Below are 6,868 nucleotides of genomic sequence, written 5' to 3' on the forward strand. Positions count from 1 at the left end.
TGTTTATCTGTAATAGGAGAATAAGAGGATAATAATAACATCTGCCTAAAGGATTGTTAGAAATACTAAATTAGTTAATACTCATGAAGTGCTTAGCAAAGTATCTGGTTCCCAGTAATAGGGTTATTATTATTATTATCATTATTATCATTATTGTTGTTATTGTTATTTCCATATTGGAAAGAAAAAAGAGTAGGGAGAAAGCAGGGTACATATACGTCTAACCTTCCACACGTTAGTATAATTTAGCGGGGGGAGCTATGTTAGAAAGCACCAATGATAAATTTCATCTCCTTTGCATTTTGTCCACAGGAAGCAGTCTTTGCCTGAGGTCTACGTACAATAGATTAGAAGGAAAATTCTCTGTGGTGCTTCTAACCAAATATATGAAGCTAGATACTATACCAGTCAAAATATTCAGCTCAAGGGTCAAGCGTGGAGCCCTGAGTCTACTGGCCTGAACTAAAGCCTTGGTGTGCATCTGTGTGTGGGCAATGACCCAGCGACCGGTATGAGCAGTGGGAGTCTAAGGAGGAATGAGAGCAATAGAACCTGAGGCGCGGCATGCAGGGGGACCCGCCATAAGACCACACCGCCCCATCGCCTGCAGTCTCGCAGGTCGTGAGCAGGCACAGAGGAGAAAACAGGACCTTCTAGCTCGTGGGAACAACGGATGGAAGGCTGGACACGGGGAGTGAGCCTGTGGGTTGGGGGAGAGGGCACAGGCATGCCAGTCTGGAACAGAGGAGTCAAGCTGGAGCCCAGCAGGAGATAACGTTGGGAAGATAGCGTGGCACCTTGCCTGCCAGTGAGGAATTTGGCTTCTATCCTATAGGCAAACGGAGAATGATGAAGGTTTTTGTCCTTGAGGTGTTTGGGGAATAAAAATGGTGGGTCTGCTAATTACTGTGTGATTTGAACGAACCACTTAATGTCTCTGAGCCTCCCTCTCTTCATCTGGAAATTGGAGAGGATCTGAGAATTGTAATGATGGAGTGACTGCCATACATCAAGGGCTGAGCTTGGTGCCTGCGAGAGAATAAGCACGATCCGGGTGTGAGCAGGTGTTTCAGAATTCCACAGGAGGAATCCTGAAGCACAGAGGGGACATGAGGGGAACTAGGAGGCAGGTTTTTAGGATCTGGACAGGCTGCTAATTCTTCCTGAGTAAACAGGTCCCGACCAAGTCAGTAATTAGGAGCCCCGCCTGGAACTTGGAATTAAGTGACGGAACCTCTGAGTAGCTAACATCTGTCACAAGGCACAATGCCCCCCACCTTATCTGAGCATCTGGGACCCAACTCCGAGGAAGACTGACACAGTAAGGCAGTGCAGCAAGAGCGGCACAGGTGGGAGCCAATGGGAGGGAGGAGACAGCACACGGGAGGCGGGGCTCTGGGTTAACTCTGTGCAGAGGCTTCCTGCTTGCAGGCCCCCCCCCCCTGCCCCCCCCCCCCCCCGCCCCCAGCGTCCGGATTTTCTAAGACCATGCAAGGATTGATTTTCCCAAGTAACGCCCTGTGGGTCATCAACACAAATTTAAGTCCTGTTCTAGTCCTTACTCTTCGTTTAAGCAAGGAATATAAATATTTGATTTTTTCCCCCAGGAAAAATTGTTAAAATGTAAATGTTATGACATTTAAAGGGAAAGCTTAGGGCACCTGGGTGGCTCAGTAGGTTGAGAGCCTGACTCTTGAATTCCGCTTTGGTCATGATCCCAGGGTCCTGGGATGGAGCCCCAAGACGGGCTTTGGGCTGAGTGTGGAGCCTGCTTGAGATTCTCTCTCTCTGCCCTTCCCCCCTCCCCCCACCTCTTTCTCTCTCTAAAATTAAAAAAAAAAAAATCTTTAAAAAAATGAAGGGAAAGCTTAAGTTATGTGGGGGAAAAAAATTACTTAACCTGATAGTCAAATGAAGTGATCCACAAAAAAATACTCATCATCCAGAGAAATTAAAAATGTATTTTGAAGATAACTATAGAGGATTTTTCAGTCTTAATTGCTGTTCCGAAATTGTCAGCAGCATCTTGACCCTTTTATATTAAGCTAAAGAAAAAAAATGGCTTGCCATTGTTAAGTTTTTCTTGTAGGATCAATTGTTTAAAATGTCAAGAAGAGGGGCACCTGGGTGGCTCAGTCGGTTGAGCGTCCGACTTCAGCTCAGGTCATGATCTCACCGTTCGTGAGTTCAAGCCCTGTGTCGGGCTCTGGGCTGATGGCTCAGAGCCTGGAGCCTGCTTCCGATTCTGTGTCTCCCTCTTTCTCTGCCCCTCCCCCACTCATGCTCTGTCTCTCTCTCTCTGTCTCAAAAATAAATAAACATTAAAAGAAATTTTAAATGTCAAGAAGAAATTTGGTTAAAAATATTTATTTTGGATGGGAATTGAAGAGTACACATATCATGATGAGCACTGAGGAATGTATAGAATTACTGAATCACTAAATTCTACACCTGAAACTAATATTACACTGTATGTTAACTAACTAGAATTTAAAATAAAAAAATTTTTTAAAGCTTAAAAAAATAAAATATTAGGTCCAAAAAATTTATTTTATAAAATTTATTTTGGTGGAGAGAGAAAACAGTACACTTGGGGCACCTGGGTGGCTCAGTCAGGTGTCCAACTTGTGATTTCAGCTCAGGTTATGATCTTAGAGTTTATGGATTCAAGCCCCATGAGGGGTTCTGTGCGGATAGCATGAAGCCTGCTTGGGATTGTCTCTCTCTCTCTCTCTCTCTCTCTCTCTGCCCCGCCCCAGCTTGTTCTCTCTCTCTCTCTCTCTCTCTCAAAATAAAATAAAAAAATAAAAAACTTTACATTTATTTTCAATGTTTGTTTATTTTATTTTATTTTTTTTTGAGAGAGAGAGACAGAACATGAGCAGGGGAGGGGCAGAGAGGGAGACAGAATCCAAAGCAGGCTCCAGGCTCTGAGCTGTCAGCACGGAGCCTGTTGCTGGGCTCCAACTCACGAAGCATTAGATCATGACCTGAGCCGATCAAGACCTTGACACTTAACCAACTGAACCACCCAGGAGCCCCTAAAAATAAAATGCTTTAAAATCAAAGGTGTCTAGGGGCGCCTGGTGGCTCAGTCGGTGGTGTCCAACTTTGGCACAGGTCATGATCTCATGGTTCATGGGTTCGAGCCCTGCATCGGACAGTTCAGAGCCTGGAGCCTGCTTCAAATTCTGTGTCTCCCTCGCTCTCTGTCCCTCCCCCGCTTGTGCCCCCCCCTCACTCTCAAAAATAAACATTAAAAAAAAGTGTCAAATTAAAAAAACTTTTTTAAAATTTATTTTGAGAGAGAGAGAGAGAGAGAGAGAGAGAGAGAGAGTGAGCGTGCACACATATAAGTTGGGGAGTGGCACAGAGAGAGGCAGAGACAATCCCAAGCAGGCTGTGCATTATCAGCACAGAGCCTGAGTCGGGGCTCAAACTCACAAACTGTGAGATCATTACCTGAGCTGAAATCAATAGATGCTTAACCGACTGAGACACCCAGGTGCCCCTACTTTTTCATGTTAATAATCCCCCTGAAATTACTGTCTATTTAAGTACTTTCTTATACAGCTACTGCCCTGGTAAACGGAGGCTCTTGCAAGGGTTTTCCTGTGCCTTCTGCCACCACAGATTTAAAAGACCAGAGGAAACAGTAATCACAAATCTTGAAATAACTTTTCATTTAAGAGTTTCAAATGAATCGGAAGTTAAAATGTATATCAACAAAGGTGCTCAGATACATCTCCCATGGGGTTCAATAGCCACTCTCTGGCCAATTTGTGAGTTTGCTACCAAAATAAAAAGAAGATAAACAGATAGATTCAGAGTGCAAATACTGCCAAGATAAATAACAATGTAAGTATGCTTGGATTTTTACCACGGACCATTTCATGAGGCAGAAGCCGTTGAGAATAGTAAAATGAATTATTTTGTGGCTGATTCAAAGTTTAAAAATTGAAACCTTTAGTAGACACGTAGATCAGTTATTATGTGCTTCAGCAAACTTTGTGTTATTGTTGTTGTTGTTTTCCCCCAAAGAAGGCCTTGTCAGGTTTCTCCTTTCCCGGCAAATGGAAGAAAACTACAGTAAGTTTTAGAAATCTGGTATAAAAACAAAAATTTGTCTAATTCAAGAAGGAATCTTCTATTCTAGAATCTTCTAGCCAAGAAGCTAGAGAGTGAGGATGACTGTGGTACTGGATGCCAACAATTAGACTGAGCCTACTCATTGCAATTATTAGCACAAATTATTTTAAAATGACCTGTAAGTCTAAAATGGCAAAAGAAATAATTATACATTTCTATACTACTTTCATAAATGTTGCTTCAAGTTGATTACTGTGTATGGTTATTGTCACAGTTGGCTACTATGACTTGAAGGGTCAGAACACCCCTAACCAAACGTGACTTCAGAACACTATAAAGCATGTATCTGGTGCTCAGAAAACAGGACAAACGTGTAAAATATTTCACCAAAGAAAACATCAGTAACCGTTCAGCTCAAGAAAGGTCGTGAGTTAGTGCAGGATTCATCCCCAAATGGAGGATGACATTAAGCACTAAAGAGTTTAGAAGACAAACACACTGAAGACTGGAGGGGGTGCTGGGGGGCTTCTTGGAAGAAGCAGGCTTTCAGGAGAGAAGCATTGGGATTAATGAACCAAATCAGGAAGGGGTGGTAGACTGGTACGAACTAGAATCACACCTTCCAAAGGGGGAAACGGGGCTGTCTCATGATGGGGACATTCAGGCAGCCTCTACTCTGTCCTGGAAATTTTTGTCCCCAGGGTGCGCACTTCCTCCAGCCCCCATCATTCCTCACTGCCCTACTTGGATGGGCATTCCTAATGGACACATCTCTCCTGCTTTCAATAGACTCAGGAGGCACACAAAGCCCTTCTTTGCCTTGAGGAATCTTACTGAGACAAGGATGAAGTACTTTTAATTTATTATTATTTACAAATACTCAGAAAATGGGTACCGGGGTGGCTAAGTTGGTTGAGCATCCGACTCCAGCTCAGGTCATGATCTCAGGGCTCATGGGTTGGAGCCCCACTTCCGGCTCTGTGCGTGAAGCCCCTTCAGATTCCGTGCCTCCCTCTCTTTCTTCCCCTCCCCCACTCGTGTTCACTCTCTCTCTCAAAAATAAATAAACATTACAAAAAATACTCAGAGAAGCTGGGGCAAACAAGGAAATAACCCCAGAGTGCCATAAATGGACACACCCCTGCTTGCACACGCCCCAGTTCCTGGGGACTCCCAAGGGAAGGGTCACCCTCTAGGGCTCCACCAGCCCACGGCCATGTTTGCCACCGCAAGACAGGCATTATCTTTACACAGTGCCTCTGAGAGCCAGTATGTTTGGCCCACAGGACTGGGTCATCTTGCACACATGCACCGGTGGGGGGGGGGGGGTCCCGCCTGGGGCAAGGAAGCTTCCTCCTGCTCCCTTTCAGGCCCTATTTCCTGCCCAGAAGAGCCCCTCCTCCACAGTGATTGACAGGTAGTGTCTGTGGGTCCTCCTCCGCCCCTCCCCCCACACGCTGTGAGCTGAAAGTGGTCTCCACGTGGGAGGTAGGCACCAGCACAGTGGTGTTGGAGGTGACAGGTGGTGGGACTAGAGGGTGGGATTGATAGCCTCATACCCAGAGAATACGACCAATACTCTGTTAAGCAGGGGAGCCAAATAAAATACATAAATATTGCCTGGGACGTACTTATACTAAAAAACATTACCTTTGTTTATCTGAGATGGAATTTCAACAAAGAAACAGGTTGAATTTCTGTATTTTAACTCGCCAAATATGGGGATTCTAATTTTACCGGTTCTTGGAAAAATGACTTCCCCCAAGTCTTCTTAGAAGTAGGGGGAAAAAAACCCTTTAGGGCCAGGGATCCTCCAGCTATATCCCCATATGCCAAATTCAGGTAACTGTATGTTTTGGATAGCCAGTGGGCTAAGAATGTGTTCTACGTTTTTCTGAAGCTTTATTTATTTTGAGAGAGAGAGAGAGCACAAGTGGAGGAAGGGAAGAGAGAGAGAGGGAGAGAGAGAATCCCAAGCAGGCTCCCTGCCATCAGCGAAGAGCCTTATGCTGGGCTTGAACCCATGAACTGTGACATCACGACCTGAGCCAAAATCAAGAGTGGTTGCTTAACCGAATGAGCCACCCAGGTGCCCCTGGGTTATACATTTTTAAATGTCTGAGAAAATCAAAAGTACAAGTTTTGTGATACATAAAATTACATGAAAGTCCAATTTCAGTGCCTGTAAATAAAGTTTTATAGGAACACAGTTCCACTCGCTCCTTTATGTACTGGCTCGTAGCTGCTTCAGAGATAGGAGGGCAGGGGCCAGAAGTGGCAACAGAGGCCACATGGCTCACAAAGCTTAAAATATTTACTATTTGGTCCTGTTACCTAAAAAGAGTGTGGATCCCTGCTATGGATTTCCTTTTTTTTTCTTTCTTTCTCTCTGTTTGTGTTGTTTTTTTTGTTTTTTTTTTTTAGATTCCCAATATGACTTAAAAAGCAAATGACAGTATTTCCAACTGGGAAAACACATTTGGAGGTACACTAAAAGTCTTCTGTGGACAGCAGGCTTGGTTTAAAATTGTGCTCCAGGGGTGCCTGGGTGACTCAGTCCCTTAAGTGTCTGACTTTGGCTCAGCTCATGATCTCAGGGTTTGTGAGTTCAAGTCCTGCGTCGGGCTCTGTGCTGACAGCTCAGAGCCTGGAACCTGCTTCAGATTCTGTGTCTCCCTCTCTTTCTGCACCTCCCCTGCTCGTTCACTCTCCCTCTCAAAAATGAATAAACATTAAATATATATATATATATTAAAATAAAATAAAATAAAATAAAATA

Source organism: Lynx canadensis, chromosome D4, assembly GCF_007474595.2.
Source record: "Lynx canadensis isolate LIC74 chromosome D4, mLynCan4.pri.v2, whole genome shotgun sequence".
NCBI lineage: Eukaryota > Metazoa > Chordata > Mammalia > Carnivora > Felidae > Lynx > Lynx canadensis.